Here is a 24,582-nt window from a genome sequence, read left to right as displayed (position 1 = left end):
CCGCTCGCCAAGGTCCCCCGCCCTCCGGGTGCGGCCCTCCGGGTGCCGCCCTCCTCGCGCCTTCGGGGCGGGCCCGGGCGGGGCTGCGGGAACCCGGCGCTGCTGTCCAGGGCGCGCAGTCCTGGGACGCGGGATGCTCGACGCCCTGCCTCGCGGCCCCTGAGGCCTCCTTCCTGCCACCCTTCTCGTCGCCTCGCTCGCCCCGGCCCGGGCTGCTGCGCCCACCAGTCCCGAGAGGTAAGAAGAGCCTTCCGCGATCCGGCGGGCGCTGCTGAGCCGCGAGGGCTCCCGGTGGCTCCGCCGGGGCCCGGCAGTGCGCCCGGACCCGGCCGCCCCTTCCCTCCCCGCAGCCTGAAAGCACAGGTGGACACTCCCGTTCCCTGGACGCTCCCGGTCCCCTGCCTTCGCTTCTTAGTGCTCAGCCTCTGCCGCCGAGGAACGCGCTTGGAAAAGTGTGCCTCTCCGCATCTCGGAGTCCCGGCTTTAACGCGAGCGCGGCTCTCCCCTGGCGCAGGTGTGGCCGAGGGGCTGAGGCTGACGGTAGCGGGGTGTTGAGTCCCAGTTGGGATGCGAAGCGTTTCAGAACAAGTTTGGGTCTTTCTAAAAAGAAATCCTCTCTGAGATATAAGCATTTCAGAACAGTCCTCATTTTAAGAGGGCTTTGTGCTGGCGACGCGGGCAGGGCTGGATTTCCAAGTATGAACTTGACTTGCGGGCCTTTGGAAAGCTGAGTGGAGGTGGGGAGCGCCCAGCTTCTAGGGAAGCTGCGTCCAGCCCGGGGGACCAGGGTAGAGCCGATCGAATATATAAATAAGGCCTGTTTACACGAGCTGCTTTGGAATTAGGGATTTCCTCCTAATAAATATTATTATTAGATATATACACACACGAGCGTGTGCGTGGTTGTCAGAAGGGTCAAAAATCACTTTGCTTATTTTTATTTTCCCTTTTATTTGGTAAGTCATTGGTCCCATGGACTTTAGCGTAATTTATTTTCTTTTTCGGCAGCTGTGAAGACCCTGTAGGGGTTTCTCTTAGCTGGTTTCAGCAAAAACATGGGATCTGAGCTTGGCATGATGCTGTTAGCCATTGAGAATATTCACAACAGATACATTTAAAATTTGTCTGTAAACGTTTTTGTATGTGAATGCTATATAGAAGTATCTTAAAATGTGTATGAAATACACCTAAGTTCTTCTTTTCTCAAAATGATTCTCAAGCCAAACATAAGTAGCCAGTAGTGTATTGGGAACACGTTGGAAGAAAAGCAAGCAAGGTGTAAAAAAAGGAAAATTAAAGAAGCATGCTATCTTCTTTAAAAAGTGTAGTGCTTTTTATCCAGCCTTCCATTCCATTCTGGGGTGTTCTGTTAATATCTTCAAATTAATGGTTGAGCTGGTAAAAATTGAGCATTTATTTTCAAAAGTGAGAACATTTTAAAAAAACATCCTTATTATGATTTTCAGGTAGGCTGGTGTATTTTATAATTCCATTTCCATTCAGCTCTAAATGTAGATTATCACACAATTCTGTGTTTTACTGGTCATTTTCAAAGAAGGAAAATGTGTTATAATTGCAAAATCAGTTGTGATTAGGAGCTTCTTTAAGAAATGATTGTCATGGGGAAGCAAGCAGTTTGGGAGAAGCAAGTTCAACTTTTGGGAGCTACAGATCACCTGCTCCTCCTCTCTTTTTTTTTTTATCTTTTTTTTTTCCTGCTTTTTCTCCCCAAGTCTCCCCAGTACATGGTTGTATATTTTAGTTGTGGGTCCTTCTAGTTGTGGCATGTGGGACGCCGCCTCAGCATGGCCTGACGAGTGGTGCCATGTCCGCCCCCAGGATCCGAACCAGAGAAACCCTCTGAAGCAGAGGGCCGCTGAAGCAGAGCTCGAAAACTTAACCACTCAGCCACAGGGCCAGCCTTGCTCCTCCTTTCTTTGGTTACTGAGGATCAGTGACTTAAAGGAAGTCTTTAAAGTGCCCTCAGCACCCACACTTGCCCAGGAGATCCAATGATGCTCACCTGCTGTCTTTGGCCAAGTTTCCCATCCCCGCTCAAGGAAAAGATTAGGTCCAATCTATGCTTAATTCCAGCAAAACTGAATTTCCTTTTTTTTGTTAGGGAGGGGAGGGAGCTCTAATCATTTGCATAATTACACTTCAAATCTCTGCTTCCCTTTGAGGAAGTCCAGTATTTCCTTTGTTCAGCTAATTTCTACTGAAAGGAACCTCCTGGGCCAGCCCTGTGGTGCAACGGTTAAATTCCCACATTCTGCTTCAGCGGCCTGGGGTTCGAGGGCCCAGAGCCCAGGTGTGGACCTACGCACCACTTGCTAAGCCATGCTGTGGCAGGCGTCCCACATATAAAATAGAGGAAGATGGTGGCAGCTGATGTTAGCTCAGGGCTAATCTTCCTCAAAAGGAAAAAAAAAGCTCGTGGAGACACACCAGTTCTCTTTCCATTGAATTTTTTATTATTTCCATCAATTCTTTACATTCCATTAATTTCTGTCTTATCTAAAGGGATGTAACATACATATATTGGAATATAATATGCTTAGTAAAAATATATTAGCTGTGCATAATGGGAATGTAAACATTAAGAAAATATACATTTGGTTATGTTTAGTAGCCCATAGTTTCCTAGACTTTGGTATGAAAAAAGTGGCACTTAAATGCCCTACATCTTATTCTATCACCTAACAGTCTGTTTATATCAAAGTGCCTCCTTCCACAAGTCATTCTGAACCACAGGCCAGCAGGGTCTTTCCTGCCCTCCTAGGTGCTTTGGGAAGATTGCCGCATGAAATCGTCTGTCTCCTGACGGATACCAGCAGCGGCAAGTATTGGAAGACTGACAGAAGATGATAATTGTTGTTTGTGTTTTCTCTTTACAGTGCCCTAAACAAGGGACTCAGGGTCACAGGGAGTTCTCATTTAATTGTAATACCCTGGGTATCTTTTCTAAAGGTCTGATAGTTTTGATGGAGCTCCTAGGCATTAAGAAATGAAGCAATCCTACTAACACACCAATTGTGTAAGAGAGACAGTGTTGGTAAGCCCATTTGTGGAAGCAAGGCAGGTCTACACAGTGCAATGAAACTTTGGCAAAAATTTAGTATATTAATCATTGTGAAATGACTAGCAGATGTATCATTTAGATTGGCTATTGGCTTTGATGAAATTAAGCAAATAATAGCAAACTCTCCATGTAAGGATGTGCTATAAAGAGAAAGACTTGCTGTCTCGCAAAGACAATCTTGGTGTTGGGCATACCTGAATGTTCTTAACAGGTGCTCTATCACGGAACAAAAGGGACATGCAGAATTACAGATCATTTCCCCGGGAAAAATTAGTGTCCTCCTTATTTTGTTTTCAGTACCAACTAGGAAATTTGACTTCTTAGAATGGTTTTATCATTTCATGATTACTATTTTATGAATCACATTGAACAGAGCCATCCATTTTTTGAGGTTCTGGTTTCAGGTGTTTTTGAAAAAAAAATTCACAATTTGGATGCGAGAAAGGACATGAGGAGACCAAAGACCTGGGATTTTGCTGATCAGAATGAAACAAATGTTGAAAGACTTTTCAAATCGCTTGTTGGTGGTGCTCTGTGATTGTGGTGAGTATTGTGAGCATACTTAATGCTATAGGTGTCAACAAAGAAACATCAGCGTGAGGTTTAGAAATGCATTGATGTCGACCCTGTGTGGAGGAGGCAAGGCAGGGTCTCCAGTGCAGTACCTTTTAGACTGTGATCCTTGCAACCCTGGGTTCTCTTAAGGGACTGCATTTTTGCCTCAAAAAATAGAGTTCATTTCTCAGTTGTATGCAACTACTGAACCAATAGATTCAACAATGTAATACTCTTTTCTTTTGATGATTTCGAAATATTTCATAGCAGTTCATCTAAGCAGTTGATGGTATGAGAGTGGAAATTGTTTTCAAATTGATGAAGAAATTATGATTCAAGAGACAGAGCATCCTGGCTCGTCTCGTATCAGTGGCATATCCACTTAGACCAGAGTGTATATTGTTCATTGTGTCCGGGGAATCTCCTTCCCTAGTCTTTTCTTTTTAAGAAGTTTAGTTAAACAAGAAGATGCTTGATTTACTGAAAACCAATCTGGGATTCATTTCTTTTAGAATCATTGATCCCTACTTAAAAACAGATTGTTCTATGTGTAACAGCCTCATACAAAAAATTATAAAAGTGTCCTTGGTTTCGAAATGGTAAATAAAGACACCAAAGTCTTCTATTTAAATAAAATCTGCTAGGATGTTTGTCATTGTTGAGAGCAAAATATCTCACTGGAATGTAAAAATAAAAGTTGAATGAGTGTAAAATAGAGCAGAACATAGAAGTTGAGTGCACAAGCTACTGAGGGAAAAGGAGATATTTTCATAGAGCTGGATTTTTTCCCTTCTTCTCTATCAATATCACTTGATGTTGATTAAATATGTTGCTACCAGTTAGTTTTTTTAAAAGAAAACATGCTTATATTGAGACATGAGTTACTTTAAATACAATAAAGGAATGGAGAGAGAAGAAATGAGAGAATAGAGAACACTCTACAATCATGCACTCCATAACGAGGTTTCAGTCAACAATGGACCACATATACGACAGCGTTCCTGTAAGGTTAGTACTATATAGCCTAGTGTGTGGGAAGCCATGCCATCTAGGTTTGTGTAAGTACACTCTATGATGTTCACACAATGATGAAATCGCCTAACACATTTCTCAGAACATATCCCCACTGTTAAGCGAGTCGTGACTGTACTGTAGTAGTCAGGATATGATACAACCAAACTGTAGTTTTCCAAATGAGAATGTATTCTTCTTTGTAAAAACAAAGGTTTTAGAGTAAAGTAGCAAGTTCTCTCTTTGCCACTGCTTGTACCCATCAACTGTATCTTTTTTCTCCATTTCCAAGTGAGCACGTGTGTCTCTTTCTTTAGCTGGCTGCCCATCAAATCAGAATCTGATCTGCCTCATTGCCAATCTCTGTCCTTGACAGTAGGCTTTCATTAGTTAGCTAAGGGGTGTATGCCTCTCGATCTTAAAATGCATCTCAGAACCATCCTGCCCCATCAGATTCAAATTAATCTGACATGTGTTCTCAGTCTTAGCTCCTTCCTTGGGCTATGGTGAGCACTGCAGTCTCTTTAGCCACCTATTCCCAAAAAGCTACCAGGTGGGCTCTGAACCAGTATCCAAGCTGCTCCAAAATCAGCTTCCTTCCTCAAACTTGAGTCATCTCCATCCAAAGGGGAGTATCCCTCAACTTCTGTACTGACTAAGTGAAAATAAAGAGCTTTATCATATTACAGTTTCCAAGCAAGTGGTGATCAAGCATTCAGGTCTGTCCAAGTTTTATGTATTTTATTTCACCTCATCTTAAATAAGAAATGGGTAAAATGCTGAACTAATTAAAAAAAAACAAACCCAAACCTTTATGTGCCCATATATTCATGTGCTGAGTCTAACAATCATTGATTGAATACATGTAAGGTATATTTAAAGACTACCAACCCAAACAACACATTGAGTCTTTTGGACATATAGGATGTGTATGTTATTATTATTAATATAATATATTGTATTATATTATGTATACATATTAAGACTAACAAATTCATACATATGTTGTTTTTCAACCAAAAGGATGCTGCAGCCCCTTAAGTCTAGAATTATTTCTTACCACAACCATGGGCCAGCTGATTATTACTTTGCCAAATTCTGTCTCCTTTGATATGTATTTGGATAAGATTCAAAATAGAAACAAGGATTCTTGTGTGTCTGTTTTCTCCACTCTCTACTTCAGCTGCTCAGATAGGTCTTTTTTAAGAAGGTATGATTGATCCTAACTGAGTGATACTTGTGGGCTAGTAGTCATCTCTTCTCTCTAGGCCAATAGGACTTACTGTAATGTCATTAAAATTGTCAAGGGCAAGCCAGGCTACTTCATAAATGGTCACTCTACCCCTTGGATGATCCTTGGAGAATAGTGTCAACATTTCTTATTCCTTTAAATACTTCTGTCTCATACAAACCAAGGGCACTGGTTCCTTTACTGGTGAAAATGCCCAAGTACTTGTCTTGAATATCAGAAAATAATAACTTTGAAGTATATTTGGGATCTTACATTTTAAATAGTCTAGAGCAGTTTATATTATATCATTTAAACCAAGCTTTCTTTCACTTCACTGTAAATCCATTTTCCCCAAATACTTAAACACCAGAATTTGATTACAGTGAGAAAAGTGAGGTGTTGGATTTTTATGTTGAGAGTCGTTACTCTTGCACTGTAGATTTTCATTGCAAATATATTACATTATTCAGTGTTGTGAGTTCAGAGTATTTATCGCTGATTAGTTACTTTAAACATAACCATGAAAGATGAAATGTAGGAACAAGCCCCTTTAGAATGGGAGCAGCACAGTGCCCAGCTCCCAGGATAAGCACTCGGCATCATTTTACATCATCCTTGGCTCAGTTCAGACTTCTCTTGTGTCTAAAATGCTGTTTTCTTCAATGGCACCAATAGTCCTGCTCAAAACACCTTTTTAAAGCCCTTTCTGACCATTTCATTTCAGTTCTTGGAGAAGCTGAATACCTCCTCTTGGGAGAGCCAGGCCATGTAGCGCTAAGCAACCACACGGTGTCTGTGGATTTCCATTATTTCGATGGTGCTAATGGGATGCTGAGGAATGTATCTGTCCTGTTGTTGGAGGCTGACACCAACCAGACTGTTACCACCAAGTACCTTCTGACCAACCAGTCCCAGGGGACGCTCGAGTTTGAGTGCTTCTACTTCAAAGAGGCTGGCAACTACTGGTTCATGATGACTCCAGAAGCAGCAGACAACAGCACTCCCATCCCCTCGTGGGAGAAAAGTGCCTTTCCCAAGGTGGAATGGCCTGTCTTTCACGTTGACTTAAATAGGACATCCAAGGCAGCAGAAGGTACCTTCCAGGTGGGCCTTTTTACCAATCAGCCACTGTGCCCGTTCCCTGTGGACAAGCCCAACATCTTGGTGGATGTCATCTTCACCAACAGTCTTCCCGAGGCAAGAAAGAGTCAGGGACAGCCACTGGAGATAAGAACTAGCAAGAGGACAGAACTCTCTCAAGGCCAATGGGTTGAGTTTGGCTGTGCACCTGTGGGGCCTGAAGCCTATGTCACTGTGGTGCTGAAGCTGCTTGGCCGAGACTCGGTCATTACCTCCACAGGACCCATTGACCTGCCCCAGAAATTTGGATACAAACTAGTGATGGTGCCGGAACTCACATGTGAGTCTGGGGTGGAGGTGATGGTGCTGCCCCCACCATGCATCTTTGTCCAAGGAGTGGTCGCCGTCTTCAAGGAAGCCCCCAGACACCCTGGGGAAGCGATCATTCGACTGGCTGAAAACAGCCTGAACTTGGGAGAGAGGAGAACAGTATTCAACTGCACTTTGTTTGACATGGGGAGGAATAAGTACTGTTTTGACTTTGGTGTTTCCAGCGGAAGCCATTTTTCCACAAAGGAGAAGGAGTGCATGCTAATTCAGAGAAATATAGGTTGGTATTGAGATTTTAAAAAAAATTTTTAAATCAAATTGATGCCTTCATGCAATCAAAATTATGATTTTGAATTTAAGTGAACTTAATTTTCTATGAACTGTATCATAATTTTTATGGTTTATTCCTCATAATGTCCCAAACGGCATTATCATCCTTATATAAAAAGTCAAGAGTCCTGATAAACAGACCTGGCTGGCCACTCATGTAACCTCTCTAGGTCTCGGTTTCCCGATCAGTAAAGTGGACATAGTAAGAGTATCTACCTCAGAGAGTTGTGAGAATTGAATGAAGGAAATGGATACAGTTCTTAGCATAGTGCCTGGCATATAGGAAGCACCAATAAACATTAGCTATTATTACATTATATTTTAAAAATTATATTATTATGTCACATGGCAAATCCATGGCAGGTACGATCAGAGTTCAAAGCTAAATCCCAAATCGTGTTTAGTAACTTCTGTCTTCCTTCAGCTGAGTACATCTCCTTCCTTAGAGGAAGGAAGTGTGCTTAGTGAGATTACAGGGCAAGATTTTTAAACTTCTTCAAATTCTGGATTCTTTGGGTAATGCCCTAGCTAATCACAGGAAAGGGGGTTATCACCATCCCCTCCACCCCGCATGTTCCTCTGCCTTTCTTTCCCTTTTGCTGGGTGCAGGCCTGGTCTTGGCAAGAGGCTAATCTGGCAGAGATTGCCTGGGTCACTTACATATGCTCTTACCTTCCTCCCTACTGAGCCTGTGCCCCCTCATGGCCCAAACCTGGGCCATCTTTGTAACTCCAAGTGTATTTTGCTCCAAATTCACCCACATTCTCTTTTTAGAAGACGTCCCCTTCCTTTAACTCTGTCCCTGCCCACTGGCCACTTCCCTGCTTGCACTTACCTCTCTATCTGGCCTAGATTCTGTGGCCCATCCCTTTAATCACTTTCCTACTAATACCATAAACTCCTCTGCCCTGTTGTTCTTCCGTTGCACCTGCCAGGCCACACCCCAGCTCTGCATGGATCCAGCAATCTGCCAGCCGCCCACTGTACCCAAGCTGGACGAGAAGGTCACACCCAAGTACACTGGGGCCAGTGTGGGTGGGTCATGCCTCTCCTCTCAGCTGGGTTCACCATGCCACCCAGTAAGGCACCCTGGTCGGCTCTGCTCCTGTTCCCCACAATAGCTCATTTAGACCTCCTGCTTTCTCTTTGGACCTCACCTACTCCCTGGCTAACTCTCAGAGCTGACTTTGCCTCTGACCACACAGAGTCGCTGGAAGCCATCAGGTGTGAGCTCCCTCGCCCTCCCACTGAAATCTATGTAGACCTACAGGCATCGTCCCATCCTCTCCCCCTTCTTTGCTGTCACCGGAGGAGAGGTGTCATTCCTCTGGTACAAGGTCAACCCTCCTCTCCACTGTGGATCCCAGCCTCTCCGCTCATTTCAGGAAACTTGTGTTAATCATTATCCTCTCTCTCTCCTGTCTTTAACTGTCCCTCTTTACTGGCTCATTCCCATCAACTTTGAGATGTACTTAATTTTCTTATCTAAAAACAAAACAGACCCCGCCCCTCAACCCCTGGTTCTCCAACAATTAAGACCCTCTTTCTCTCTTCCTTTCATAGTCCAGGTTCTTGAAAAGGTTGCCTACACTTTGGGGTTCATTTCTTCACTTCACATTCACTTTTCAACCCACTCGAAACCCACACCCCTCCCTTGAAAATGGTGTCACTAAAGCAGCCAGCAGATGACTTCCAGGTCTCCAAATCCGGGGGTGCTTTTCAGACCTCCGTATCTTCATTGACCTTGATTCTGTGACCTCATACTCACCTTGTTTACCTCCTACCTCCGTGGCTGTCTCCTTTGCCTGCCAGTTCCACCACCTCCTCTCATCCCTTCAGTGTTGGACCTCTGCATTGTTTTACTCCTCACACACTTCCTAAGTGATTACTGTCCTGGCCAATGACTCCAGATTGGCGCCTCTCCCCTGCATCCAAGAGCTGCTGAATAGCTGTCACCCCTCAGATGGCTCCCAGGTACCCCAAAAGCAATGTACCTGGAATTGGATTCATCATCTTACCCCCTAATCTTGCTCCTCAGTGCTGGACTCCACCTCCCATCTCATTGTTCAAACCAGAAACCCAGGCGTCTTCCTCTTCTCCTTCAGCTCCTATGAATAATAAATCACTAAGTCCTATGGATTTTTGTCTCCTTGGGGCCTGAAGATAGTGTGTAAATAACGATTTACAGCAAATATATAATAGATGTTGCCAAAAATGATTATTTATGATTTTCATTTATCCTATTTAGTGTGAATGTTTATATTTTTCTCTGCAGAAATGTTAATGCGTTTGGTTATGGGATGCTGCCTGAGATCCCACTAGGGGAGTGTTAGTAATATACAGCACAGGCACTGTAATAACTTGAAAAAATCGAAATTGAGAAATTCTAAATTCTGAACACATCTGCCCCAAGAGTTTCAGATAGGGAGTATGGACCCTGTATCTCAAGGCCAAAAATATATATATTTGAGTTGAGAATTATTATTGATAGAGGGTATAAATTCATATTCACATATTTTTATTCTTTTACTTATTTTTTGACAAAAATTGTACATATTTAATACATAGTTTTCTTGATATTTTAACATTTTTGGCCGTCTTTTTGTTTCTCCGAATAGATGATCTTGTTTTTCCTTCCTAATGACTAAACAGGAGCTTTTTACCAAGAATAGGAGTGCTGTCACCCCTGTCATTTTGTTCTTATTTGTAGCTGTTTGCGATAATGGTTTTATCTTTAATCCTTTGCTGAAATCGGATTAAGCCACTTGTCTACTTTGTGAGTTAGTTTACCTAAAACTAGAAAATATAATTTAAAAATCCCTGTAAGCAGACCCTTGGATGCTGTAATACTCGTCACTTCTCTGAAAGTGAATGAACCAGTAAAACCCTTTCATTCAGTGCAGCTCCCCCTCTTCCTCTGGGATCCCTTTAGGACAGCTGACGTGCTGTATGTGACCATGTGACATGATAAAGCTAACATTTATATAGTGATTACTTTGCATGAGGCACTGGTCTCAGTGCTTTATGAATATTAACCCATTTAATCTTCATAACAGCCCTATGAGTTAGGTTTATTATACTGTCAATTTTATAGGTGCAGAAGTGGAGGCACCGAAAGGTTAAGTAACTTGAACAAGGTCAATGGTGGTTAAGTGGCTAAACCACCACTGGTGGTTAGACTGGCTCGACAGTTTGCTTTTACCACTATTCTATGGTGCCTCCCATATAATCAGCTGTCAATCCATGTATTAAACAATATAAAGCTTTTAGATTAAAAAAATGTTCTAATATTTTCCTCCTCCTCTCACGGGTTCGTCTTGTGCTGCCCACCCCCTTGAGCGACATACAACTCACTTTGGAGTCCACTGGCCCAGGCAGAAGCATGATTTGTCCAATATAAGTGAGCCTTGTTCTGTGCCCAGAAAATCTGAACTGCTTATCCAGGAGACTTTGCTCCTACTGCTGCTTGTAGCTACTCACTCATGTCAGTAGAATCTTCTTATCAGCATGTTTTGTTTAGTTACCTTAGTCTTTTGAGCGAAATGTCTTGCAGATGTGAATATTTCACAGGCTGCGTTCCTTCAGATAGTCTTGGGGTGGAAACAATCTCCCTTCTACTATTCCAGAAAAATTTTGCTCATTCAGAATTACTATCCTCTCGAGTGGCCTGAAAGGTATTTATCCTGGCAAAACAGGTTTGTTATGGAGTGTGAACGCATGTGTGGACATCTAAACAGGACAAAACAGACAGCCTTCCATTCATAAAGTTAAGACTATTTGGAATATTGGTCATCTTGCTCTTCATTTCTAAAACATGAACTACAGTTATTTAATTACTTCCCATTTTGCCAAGTATTTCTCTCAAAGTTATTAGTAGAAATCTTCAGGGAACAGATAGAGTTACTTAAGGCATTTTTTTATTTGCCTGATTAAATTTTTCCATTGCTTTATTTTAATGTTTTCCTGTGTTTCTTATTTGATTAATTTGATCTGGAAATAAAAAGACAAAACGTAGCTTAAATGTTTGCTTATTTTCATTGTTGATTATCATATAAGCTGTGATTTCACTTTCAAGGGCAAAGGACACAACATTTCAAAATGAGATTTTTGACATTAAGATTCAAGCTTTTATTAAAACTTTCATTTTTTTCTGGCACCTACTAATGAAATTTTTGTTTTCCGTTTGACAAATGACTTTCAGTATTTAAATAAATTACATTTATGTAAAGTAAAGGCAGAGTTAAGAAAGAATAACAGAAAGATTCTCAGCTTTTGTAATTCTCCCTTTTGTGGTCTTAAATATGAGCACAAGGGAAGGATAAACTATACATTGACTTAATTTTCAATTTAGATTTCACAGTAGTGGAATTCCTAGTAGATATTTGAAAAATAAATCATAATACTTTAACTTAGAGAGACTTTATTATGAGAGTCCCAAAGCTTTGCGAGCACTGGGGGCTTAGTGTCTGGACAGCTCTGAAGCTTGAGGACAAAGCCGGCTCATTGTTCTACCCTTTGAGGAGCTGCAGTGTGATCTGGGAGGCACAGAACCGATATTGTGTTCAGTTGGACCTCTGGGTGGAACATAATTACCACACCTCAGTTGATGTGAGTCCAGGATACTGGTTTGTAATGCTCCCACTCTTGTGAAGATCCCAGAAACTTTTAATTGCTGTGAAGAACTCATATTCCATGAGTCACTCACTCCAAAGATTGCACCACTTGGCTCACCTGAGAATGTCTCTGCCCTCCACGTTCTCCTCATGTTTTCCTAGTGCTTTATATACCTTTGACTGCGGTATGAGTTTTTTTTCATAAAGGATGAAGAAGGGCTTTTATGCAGAGGTTGTTTTGGTGCCTAGTGTTGGCGTGACCTGATGGGTCTTGGGGTTGGATGGGTGCTGATAGAGTAGGCAATTAGGATTATTTTTTAAGAGGGGACTACTCAGTTATTCTATCTGGGAGTGGTTGCACCTATGCTTGGAAGAGAAGTTTGCCTTTCTCAAGCAATAATGACTGTTTGGGGAGTGTTTTTTATGTATTTTGAAGCTCTGGTCTTGTGAGGGTTGTTAAGTCTCCTCGCTGAATTGACCCTTTTATCTCTATGTATTGTCCCTCTTTATCCCTGGTAGTATTCCTTGTTCTGGCATCTACTTTGTCTGACGTTAATATAACCACTCCAGTTTTCTTTTGATTGATGTTCACAAGGTATAACTTCTTCCATCCTTTTACTTTTAACCTATTTATGTATTTGTATTTAAGGTATTTTCTTTAAACAGCATGTAGTTGGGTCATGCTTTTTTATCCAGTCTCACAATCTGTCTTTTAATTGGTGTCTTTAGATTATTTATATTTACTGTAATCATTGTATGGTTGGATTAAGATCTACCAGCTTTTTTTCTTTTTAAGATTTTATTTTTCCTTTTTCTCTCCAAAGCCCTCCGGTACATAGGTGCATATTTTAGTTGTGGGTCCTTCTAGTTGTGGCATATGTGGGACCCCGCTTTAGCATGGCTTGATGAGCAGTGCCATGTCCGTGCCCAGGATCCGAACCAGCGAAACCCTGGGCTGCCGCAGTGGAGCGTGCCAATTTAACCACTCGGCTACGGGGCCGGCCCCAAGATCTACCATATTGGTAGTTTTATATTTGTTCCATCTGTTCTTTGTTTCTTTTCCCCCTTTTTTCTGGCTTCTTTTGTATTAATTGAATATTTTTTATGGTTTACTTTAGACTGTTGGTTTATTGTTTCTACCTTAAAATGTTTTTTAGTGGTTGTCCTAGAATTTGCAATATTCATCTTTAATTGCTTTCAGTCTGCCTTCAAATAATGTTATATTGCTTCACATGTAGTGTAAGGGTCTTGTGACAGTACACTCCCAATTCATTCCTCCCATTCTCTGTGTGATTGTTGTCATACATTTTACTTTATATGCCCTATAAACACATAATACATTCCTGCTATTTTACAGTTACTTGTATAAGAGACTATCTGATATTGTCCCAGACCTCTTGTGTATTCTATTCTGTTTTGTTCACTCTTTTCTTCCTTTTTGTGTTTCAGTTTTCGTGATTTCTATTGATCTGTATTCAGAGTCACTGCTTCTTTCCTCAGCTGTGTCGTGTCTCCTGGTGAGCCTCTGGAAGGCATTCTTCATCTCTGTTAGCACGCTATTCATTTCATTCCATTTGATTCTTTTAAGCTTATGAATCTTTGATGAATTTTCCATCTGTTCATGCATCTTGCTCATGTTTTCGACTAAAGTCTTTAACATATTAATTATAGTTATTTTAACTTCTCTCTTTGATAGTTCCAATATCTGGGTCACATCTGAGTCTGGTTCTCTTGATTACTTTGTCTCTAGATGGTTTATGGTTTTTTTCTCACTTCTTTGTGTATCTCACAATTTTTGTTTGAAAGCTGGACATCTTTTTTAGAATTGTAGACACCGACAGATAGTATTTATGCCTGGAAATGGGCATACCCTGTTTTTGCTAGGCCTTTAGTGTGGGGATTGGGTCAATGTGGTAAGGAATTGGGGCTGTTTGGGCTTTTGCTGTTGCTATGGCTACCTTCAGTGCATGACAGAGTTCAAAATTTTCTAATGTTACTTTGTGATTAGGGTAGGAGTTGGGTTGCCAGAGGGTTTTTCTCCATGCTTCTGTTGCACCCTCAGCTTTAGGCTTGAGCCTGTACATCAGAGAGGTTTTCCTGTCACTCTTGCCCCTGCCTCAGCAGTAGACTGTTGTTACTTGATACGTGGTAATTGCTGGCCTGGTGCAGCATGGGGGTCGGGCAATGGGTGTGGGAGAGCATCCTCTTGTTCCAGTTCAGCCTTAGTCTCAGGCAAGTGCTGTGCCCCAAAGTCTCAGTGATGGGGCCTTCCTGATGATCCTGCCCCTCCCCAGTGCTAGAAGCTCTCTCATAGTCTGGGCCCAGGATATTGTCTGCTCCTTTCCAGGGTGAAGGATTTTCTTCCTTCTCCATTCCGTAGTGGCACTGAGTTTCAACCGGTGCTCTTAGAGTTACAAGGTTTGCTGCCTTGTCCCCAGTGGTCGAGGCTTTTGTTGATAGAGCAGATGTGGAGGAGGGTCTGGGTGAGGTCTGTGTCTTTCCCACAGCGCTGCTCCTTCCCTGCTTGGGCTTCCATCACAAGGGAGGCTTTCTCTGCTCTCAGTCCTTGTGAGCATCTGCTGAGATCCGGGAAGAGCCTGCAAATGGGTACAAATTCCCCCTGCATATGTGGCTCCCAGGGGTCCTATATTCCCATGCTAGCCCATACTAGGCCTCTAGCAGTTCATTACATTTTTAGATGACTTCTCACCAGCTTATATGAGGCCTGGTGTCTGCCCCAGGTAAGCAGTGTTTGCATCCTGTCTTTCCTTATATTCCAGGCTAGTTGGTGGCCCTGTGATCTTACCTCTGTGGGGTTCTAGGAAGGTTAGTGTTTTGTAGATTATATAGCCTTTCTTTGTTTTAAGGGTAGGAGCAACACTCTTTTCCAGCTTTTTCACATCTTTAGGAATGTTTTTATTTACTGACTTTTCAAGACCTGAGATTTGAGTTGGCTGCTTCATTTGGGTACAGTTAAAGTCTGATTCTCAAATGAACTAGCATTAAAAGCATGGCTAATGTCCTTGCAGAAACTTGGGGACTGTGGCAGCCGTGGAGCCAGTGTAGTGTCACGTGTGGGGATGGTGTCAGAGAGCGTCGCCGCGTGTGCCTGACTTCCTTCCGCTCCAGACCTTGCTGCCCCGGAATGTCCTCGGAGACCTCCCTGTGTTCCCTGGAGGAGTGTGCTGGTAGGTATTCTGCCTTCAGGAGTCTCTCCTCAGAGCCTCCATCTGAGAGATTCTTGAACCCAAGCTGCCTGAAAGTCACCAGTCTGAGTTCGGGGGTGGACTCATTAACGTTCTCTTATTGCTGTTGGCTGTACTAACCCTGTATTCCTTAGTGTGTCTATGACTGGGAGTAACTGGCCAGTGGGATGACAGGGCATTTACCACTGTGGAAGATCAGGAAATGACACGGAAATCTATCTAACTTAAAACTTCAGATATATTAAATAATTTTTAAAAATACAAAAATGGGTGGGATGATCATTTCTTCCCAAGAGCTTTTTTGTTTTGTTACTTCTCCCCACCAAAACTGTGGGAAAACATTCAAAAAGTTTTCTTCTCCTTATCATCCCAGAGAAGCCCTAGGGGACCACACAGACGGTTATTTGTCAGAACGAGGCAAGACAGCTTGTCTTGTCCCTTGAATGGCTCTACATGTATTCCATACCACCCCTACCCAGGAGGAGAAGGTGGGGAGATTTCATCTTTCCTTCACCTGGAGACTGACCTTTCCTTAATCGTCTAAGCATCTTGAAGGTACACACTGGTAGATGCTCAATAAGTGATGTGTATGGTCCATAGATGTGATGCTCACATGACTTAGTTAGCTGCATCCCATTCATTTGGCATAGGTTATAGTAATAAAGGCTCCTTGCTCGTCCCACACACCATCCCACCTTCTGATATACAATCAGCCCTCCACTTAGTTGGCTGGCCTTTGCTCTGGTCCCAACTCTCAGATAAAGTCATTCTGTCAAGTCCTGCCTTCTTCCACTGTCCAGTTCCAGGTTAAAAAACCATCCCTAGTTCCTTTTCCCTTTGGGATAGGGAGAAGTTAGGTGTTTTTCTGTGTTTGGCTCCCAACACAACTTTTGGCTAAAGAGCACCTTTTAGCCAAAACCACAGGCATCTGGCTACATCCTGGCCAGTGTCCCGGCCTGTGGCCTTAGAAAATCATTGTTGCTGTCTCGTCTTTCCAACCAATACTGTAGGCTTTGTTCTCTTTATTCTAGCATCCTGAGGATATCCTCACTTCTGGGTTTTCCTATTACAGCCTCAGGCCCAGGCTCTTCTCCTAGCCCTCACCCTGCCCCTCTTCTTTCATAAGCCCTGGGCCCCACCCTGAATTGTTCTTTCTCCAGTTGTGTCTCATGCTGTTGTCTAAGGCTCTCTTCTCTGTCTGCTCTTTTCAAGTCCTCTTCACTTTCCACAGCTCCTTCCTTGTGTATAACTTCCTCCACATATGCCTGCTCCTCTCAATTCTGGGAGAACAGAATCGGGTTAAGATATTCCATGTAGAGTTCCATAATACTAAGATGAACTTAAAATTAATTGCCACTGGCTTCTACTGCACCCTTGGAAGTGACAGCAGTGTCAACCATTTATTGACCATCTGCTATGTGCCAGCACTTTAAATACATTAGCTCACTTACAGCTCACAATAATTCTATGAGGTAAGGATTATTATGTTGGGCTCAAATCTTGAGAGCTTGCTGCCTGCCAGGCATTTTTCTAAGTGCCTTGCACATATGAAGTAGGTACATCATGATCTCCACATACAGATGAGGACTCGGAGGCCCAGAGAGGGTAAGTGACCTGCCCGAGACCATAAAGCTAGAAAGCAGGGACCTAGATATGACACCTATCTACTAAGCTACCTATCTTGAATAATTGCCTTAATATACAAGCCAGTCTAGCTTTCTAGAAGCACCGACAGCCTGGAATTTGCAATCATTTTTAGGATATGTGGTATTATTTCATGTTCTGGCATCTCAACTCTTTAATTCCAGGCGGGAACTAGAAATTTGTACATTATAAATTAGTGAAAAGGGTAAGTGCTGCAGGTACCCTACTTCTACTCTAAGTGGTCCTCAGTTAAATGCTTACATTGGTAAAAATGGTCATTTCTTCCAAGTGTTCTCTTTTTCCTATTCAACCTATTTTCCACTCTTTGGAAATGTAAAGATCTGTTTGCAGGCTGCTTAGCATCAGGAAATCTCCATCACTTTTGGTGAAGGGGGAAAGGCTAGATGAGGCAGAGATGGGCGAGGTCCGCAGCTTTTGGGCTTTCCTCCAGCCATAGTTTTGCAGGGAACCAGCCAGAGTCAGAGATGACAGCTAAGTAAGGGGTTCCATAATGTACCGGAGCAATGCTGCTACCCACTGACCTAAGCAGCCACTGCAGATGGAAGAAGTGATGAGTCAGCAATCAAGTCTGTCATCATTCAACTATTTTCACTTGGTTGAGAGTTTAGAGTTTTGTTTGGCTTTGAAAGGCTATTTTTGTGCCAAAGTCTGAGGGTAGTTCTGTATTAATTTGGTCCATCTTGTTCAATACAAGAGTGGGAGGATCCAATAGCCCTTGTACCCACGTTCTGTCTGGTGGGATATTGATCATTTTGCAGTTACCTTTTTAATAATGAATCAATTAATTAATCTAACATTTATTGAGTATCAACTATGTGCAAGTTACTGTGACTGGGTTGGGAATATATGGATAAGACATGTCCCTGTCTGGAAGGGGCTTATGATATAGTAGCTCAGCAGACATATAAACAGGCACAATACACAGTACAATAGAGAGCCTACAATGATGAAGGTATCCACAGCTTGCTATGGATGCTTACAGGGGTGATAACGTATGCTGGGAACACCTCCATTCTTGGAGGAGGTGATGATTGAACTGAAGTTTGAAAGCTGAGTAGGTGTCACCAGGTGAAATACGTGAGAAGGGAAATTTTAGCAAAGGGGGCAATGGAAGAAAGTGGCACATTAAGAGACCCAGAGGATGGAAAATGGTTTCATGTGGCTAGAGGATAGTGTGTCAGGAGGGAGTGGTAAAAACGAGGCTGGACAGGTAGGCAGGAGACAGATTCTGAGGGGCTGTGAAGGTTTGGACCTGTATTCTAGAGAGATCTCTCGGCTGTAGTGTGGAATATAAATCAGAAGGGGTAGGGGTGGCAGCAGAAAGGCCTGTTAAGAGTTCTTCACTAACCCAGGTAAGAAATGAAGCACTGGCAGTGGGGATGCAGAGGAGAGAGGGATTCCAAGACTCCGATGTGGTGAGTGATGGAGAGGGAAGCATCAGGGATGAAACCCAGGATTCTGGTACTGGCAACTGCATGGACAGCAGGGCCATGCCGTTGAGATTGGACATATCGTACTGGGGGGTTCTGGGGGGAGGAGGATGAGTCTTGGGCATGTGGAGGTGAAGGTGTCTGGGATGCTGATGGAGAGAGCAGAGCTATTGCAGCCAGGATGAGATCTAGATCTCCCTGGCTCCAAAGTTCATGTTCTTCTCGCCAGTTAGTTAAGTGAATGTTATCATTGAAACCAAGAAGAGAAAAACTCACAGGAAGTGTCAAGACAGTAACCAGTGCTGCAGCAGTCAAGGAATATCAGGACAGAGCGCCTTTGCATTTGTCGTTTGGCTATTAGATCATTAATGACCTCGACAGGACCCGTTTCATTGGAATCCTGGGGACAGGTTGCAGGAGCCAGAGGCGACGATGTGGAAGCAGTAAGTCAGCAAATGTGGACTCCTCTTTCTGTAAGCTTGGCTGGGAATACCAGGAGCAAGATACAGCTATGGCAGTAGTGAGAGGGTTCTAGAAAGGTCTTTACAAAGTGAGAAGAGCTTGAGCATGTTTCTGTGGAGCTGCACAAAGGAGAAGCTGGAGATAATTGGTACCAAGGGACGATCCCCCTGGAGAAGGGTGGCCTAGAGAGTACTGGGCGGACTTGCTTTATAAGAAGAGACTTCTCCCACTAATTCCATAGAGAAAGAGGTAAATAGAGATGTGCCTGCTGCTAAGTTTATGGGGGAGGAGAGGATGGCAGAAGAAGTTGGGAATGTACTTGCCTGATGGTGTCTATTTTTGTGACCTAGCAGACTGCCAAGGAAGGGGATTAGGTGGGGGCGTGAGGAAAGTGGTGAAACTTTGAGGCAGTTTTATTGGAATGGAAGATGGAAGAGAGAATTGCTTAGGGAGCCATGGACGGAGTTATGGGCAGCCGAGGTTGGGCGCTGTCAGTGCGTAGAGGCACTGGCCTGCATGGGTGCATTATTTTCTCCACCAGAGCTCAGGGCCTGGGTGCAGCAGCTGAGAATCTGCTGGGATTCCCACACCCACATTCCTGGATTTATCTAGGGATGGACTTTTGCTGCAGAGCAGGGAAAGGGCTATAGCTCAGTATTAGTGGCCAGAGAGTTGAGGTTTTGGCAGGAGAATGGTTTAAGTGATGGATCATGGGTGTAGGGAGAGAAGTGAGGCCAGGAGGTGGCTGGCAGATTGGGAGAAAATGCAAGGGTTGGGGAATCTGAAGTTGCAGTGAGGTTGAATACCCAGTGTAGTAATCATGAGTGAAGGAGAGGGGAGGATACAGCCAGAAAGTGGGCTGTGAAGTTCAAGATTTCAGAAGAGGAGCAGCTGCAGACAACGGAAAGGTATGACATGCTGGATGGACACTGAAGCACTGGGACTCCAGTAGGACTCAAGTACTAGTGACTGATGGCTGCCACGAGGTTGGCAGATAACAGAGTTGAAGGAGGAGTCGGGGGCGGTTTGGGTGGATGGCACGGGCATCAAAAGAGTAGAAGTTTTATACAGAGGTGAAAGAGTTGGTTGAAAATGGCAGTCAGGAATGAGGAGACAGGATACACCCTACTTCTGGCCCTGTTTGCTTATAAAGTATGTGTCACAGCTTCCACCCAAGAGGGTGGGCAGGGGGAAGCTGTGTCCTGCAGGATATTCAGTCTTCAGGTAAGGCAAGGAGGCAAAGGGAGTGTTTGGTGGAGAGATTCCGGATGTGGAGGAGGTTGGTTACCACAGGGTACAGTAGAAAGGAGAGGAGAGAGTGGGAGAGTGTGGGTCTAGCAGATGACGCAGAGAGCTGGTGGTGATAAGAGAGTAGGCAAGAAGAGAGAGGACAGGTGACTGGAAGGGCTTGAATGGAGGACAGTGACCACGGAGGAAAGGGAGATGAGGCCTGGTGGCATTAGGTGGTCTCAGGTTCCCAGGTGTTTCGGTGGCAGTACAGCCTGAGGCCCCGCTGGCCTCTGAGCCTTGCTGAAACATTTTGATGACTGTGGGACAAACCAGTTTGAGAGAGCAGAGAAGAAGAGGAAAACTCAAGGCCACTTGGAAGGGAGGAAGGGAAGTGGACAGCTGAAAATAGAAGAATGAGAAAGCAGAGGCTTCAACATTTAGGAAAGACAGTTCCTGGGTATTAGAAGGGAGGAATGAATTCTGTTGTATTACCGAAGATCTTCTTTCACCTATCAATTTCTCTCGAGATGTGCAAATTTAGGTACAACCTACCTAAATTATTTTGCATTTCAAGTTTTATACTTGGTAGGAATTTTCCAACGTGCATCTCAAAGGTACATTTAACTACAGATATCCCATGTTTACATCATTGTAAGCAAAAACCTGGATTTTACCTTGAAACTTTCCTCATGCTACTTCTTTGTGAAAAATGTGAGACAAGCGTCAGCAGGAGCCCCCGAGTCCAGGAATCACCTTAAGTGTGGCTTATCTGGTCACCTCACTTACATGGGTCTCTGTTTCTTAGTTTGGCTTAAGCTGCCAGCAGAGATGCAGATGTGGGACCAGAAATCTTTGTTCTTAGAAAAGCCTCTCAGAGACCTGAAAACCACCAGAGAAAACACTACTAGAGAATACATTTGTTCTTCCCTTTTTTGTAGCTTTCCGGCCATCCAGCCCGTCTCCTCTTCAGCCGCAGGGCCCGGTGAAGTCCAACAACATCGTGACGGTCACTGGGATTTCGCTGTGCTTGTTCATCATCGTGGCCACCGTCCTCATCACGCTGTGGAGGAAGTTCGGCCGCCCCCCCAAGTGCAGCACCCCCGCTCGGCACAACTCCCTCCACTCGCCCAGCTTCCGGAAGAACTCAGATGAGGAGAACATCTGCGAGCTGAGCGAGCAGCGCGGGAGCTTCTCGGATGGGGGTGACGGGCCTGTGGGGGGCCCGGGGGACATGGGCATCCCTCTGACCTACAGGCGCAGCGTGCCGGCCACTCCCGAGGACGACGCTTCCCGGCAGTGACAGCTTCCAGTCCAACGCGCAGAAGATAATCCCACCGCTGTTCAGCTACCGCCTTGCCCAGCAGCAGCTGAAGGAGATGAAAAAGAAAGGCCTGACAGAAACCACCAAGGTGTACCACGTGTCTCAGAGCCCCCTGACAGACACGGCCATCGACGCCGCCGCCGCCGCCGCCGTCTCCCCCTTAGACTTGGAGAACCCGGAAGAAGCTGCCGCAAACAAGTTCAGGATCAAATCCCCGTTTCTGGACCAGCCCGCGGTCAGCGCCGGGGAGAGGCCTCCCTCCAGGCTGGATGTCGGGGTCTCGCAGGCCACTTGTGCCGTGAGCCCCAGCCAGACCGTGATCCGCAAATCCCAGATGAGGCACGTGGGCAGCAGAGGGGGGCTGTCGGAGCGGAGCCACCCCAGGAGTTCCCACTTCCGGAGGACAGCCAGTTTCCACGAGACCAAGCAGGCGCGGCCCTTCAGGGAGAGGAGCATGTCTACCCTGACCCCACGGCAGGCCCCCGCCTACAGTTCTAGGACGCGGACCTGGGACCAGGCAGAAGACAGGTTCAGGCCTCAGAGTCGGGGTGCTGCCGCGCTTCCTGAGAAACTGGACCATTTCCAAGGGGCAGGTGGAACCGCTGGTCCACTAAGCCCCCTCCCTAAATCCTACACCTTGGGGCAGCCCACCAGGAAGCCAGACCTAGGGGATCGTCAGGCGGGATTGGTGGCAGGAGGCGAGAGAACAGAGCCTCACAGAGCTCGGCGGGGACCGTCCCCCAGTCACAGGAGTGTCTCAAGGAAGCAGCCCTCCCCCACTGCCCCCAAAGATAGCTACCAGAGGGTCAGTCCTCTGAGCCCTTCTCAATGTCGGAAAGACAAGTGCCAGAGCTTCCCGGCGCACCCCGAGTTCGCCTTCTACGACAATACATCATTCGGCCTCACTGAAGCCGAGCAGAGGATGCTGGACCTCCCGGGATATTTTGGGTCAAATGAAGAGGATGAAACCACAAGTACTCTTAGCGTGGAGAAGCTGGTCATCTAGACCAAGAGTCAGCCTGAGACTTGACACAACTGGGGTCCTTTGCTCAGGTTGTGGTACCAGCTGCTCACATTGTTGTGCGGACTGTTTTGTATAACTGTTTGTGCAGGAGGACAGAATGTGGGGAGGAAGTAACTCACACAGACCAGCATGTGTGTGTGCACCTGTGTTTGAATTTATAAGGAAGAAGTTATTTATCCTGAGCCTTTCCCTTTGTAATCCTATTTCTATTGGTTTATTCCTAATAACAATGATAATAGAATTTAAACAAGAGTGAAATAGGGCTTGGTGTCTCATGTGGATGTGAAAGATGACAAGATGTGACTTGTGAGGATGAAATGCTTTGAAAAGTTCATTTGCCAATTCCAACCTGAAACAGAAATCTGGGAGTCTCAACTATAAAAGGGCTGGAACAAAGCAAACTTGCTAATACAACCCTGAATGGTAATTTATTAAGTTGTAAATGCATAAGAATTTGACACCTACAGGGGCAGTATTGAACCAGTTTCATATTTGGCTGATGAAGTCACTTATGACTACCATGCACCTAGGAATGGTGATACCACAAGATATCCTAGAAGAACTTTCAGGCCAGAGTTTGGTGATATCTTACTGTTTTTTATGCAAGGAAGAGCCCTGGTATGTGACACAAAATTATGTGAGTTAATTCTGCTTTGGGGAAATAACATAAGAAGCTGATTTTTCAGGTAGTGAGTCAAATGAAGACCTATCCATCCATCCATCATTGTTTTGAGCAAAAAAGTAGACAGTTTTGAAAGCAAGGTGTTGTCTTCTGAGAAAGCACCAACTGGAGTGGGTAGTGGGTGTTGGCCAGGACACTGCCCGACATCAAGATGCTGACTTTGTGTTCCTGGACCAAATTGGCAGCAGGAACCCCAGGGGGTGCCATTCTGAAACTGGTGTGTGTATGTTTCTAAAGATAACTTTATCATGTTACTCAGAATGTGCTTAAATTAATCTCGGGTATATGGGAAGCAGCCAGCCCGGTGATCTAGTGGTTAAGATTCAGCGCTCTCGCCCTGCAGTCTGGGGTTCGTTTCCAGGTCAGGGAACCACGCCACTTGTCTGTCAGTTGTCATACTGTGGCAGCTGCATGTTGCTGGGATGCTGAAAGCTATGCCGCCGGTTTTCAAACACCAGCAGGGTCACCCATGGTGGACAGGTTTCAGCAGAGCTTCCAGACTAAGACAGACTAGGAAAAAGGACCTGGCCAGCCGCTTCTGAAAAAAGTTGATTGTGAAAGCCCTGTGAAGGGCAGTGGAGCATTGTCAAATACAGAGCTGGAAGGTGAAAGGATGGAGCCAATAAAGACTGGGTAGGCTCACTAGGAGTCAGAGTCGACTCCACAGCACACTCAGAAAAAAATGTGGAAAGTAGGTAGACTGGATTATGATTTTACAGCTTAAGCTTTTTTAATTGGAAGAAAGAGGTAAAGAGGGAAATAGAGAAAAGAAGTCTTTTAGAAATTTAGAACCACTTTTGTTTTCTGATTCAACCTCCCGACCACATTATACAGAGGAAGAATTTGAGGCTCAGGGAGGGGAATTAGCCCTGTAGGGTTGGATGGACGTGCACTCATATTTTTATCCTAAATGCCTACCTCTTTGCACTCTGCTATCACAGCCTTCGCAAGTCTTCTCTAACAGCAGAAACTTCAGGAGAAAGCAGGCCGTTTTTGCAATAAGAGGGCTTAGAGAGATGCCTTTACTAGATTTTCCCAAAGGAAGGAAGCTTTCTTCTGCTTGATGTTAGGACTGGTCGTCCAGCTTGCTTTGTTTGGAAGTCAGGCCTAAACAAAAGAACCCGAAGGTGGGGCTCCTCCGTTGGAAGTCTGTCACCAGTACCAAGTGGGCACGCTGCAATCTGTGTGCTTCCTTTCAGCCCTTGAACCTCATGCCTTATCTGCATGCACTGGAGTAGCTGCACTTTTCTTCCTGTTCACCATGACCCCTCTAGCGACCACACCCTCCCTGCCTTTCAGACTGTTTTCCTTCTTCCTTTTGGAGTTTATC

General features: G+C 44.5%; 1 pseudogene; it reads left to right on the top strand.

The window, feature by feature from the left end:
* The first annotated feature begins 99 nt into the window (after positions 1-99).
* Positions 100-22,828, top strand: LOC123288835 (thrombospondin type-1 domain-containing protein 1-like; annotated as a pseudogene).
* Positions 22,829-24,582: the final 1,754 nt, after the last annotated feature.

This window comes from Equus asinus, chromosome 11, assembly GCF_041296235.1.
Source record: "Equus asinus isolate D_3611 breed Donkey chromosome 11, EquAss-T2T_v2, whole genome shotgun sequence".
Classification (NCBI taxonomy): Eukaryota; Metazoa; Chordata; class Mammalia; order Perissodactyla; family Equidae; genus Equus; species Equus asinus.
The sequence above is the reverse complement of the archived record's forward strand: the minus strand, read 5'-3'. Positions and strand labels throughout refer to the sequence as shown.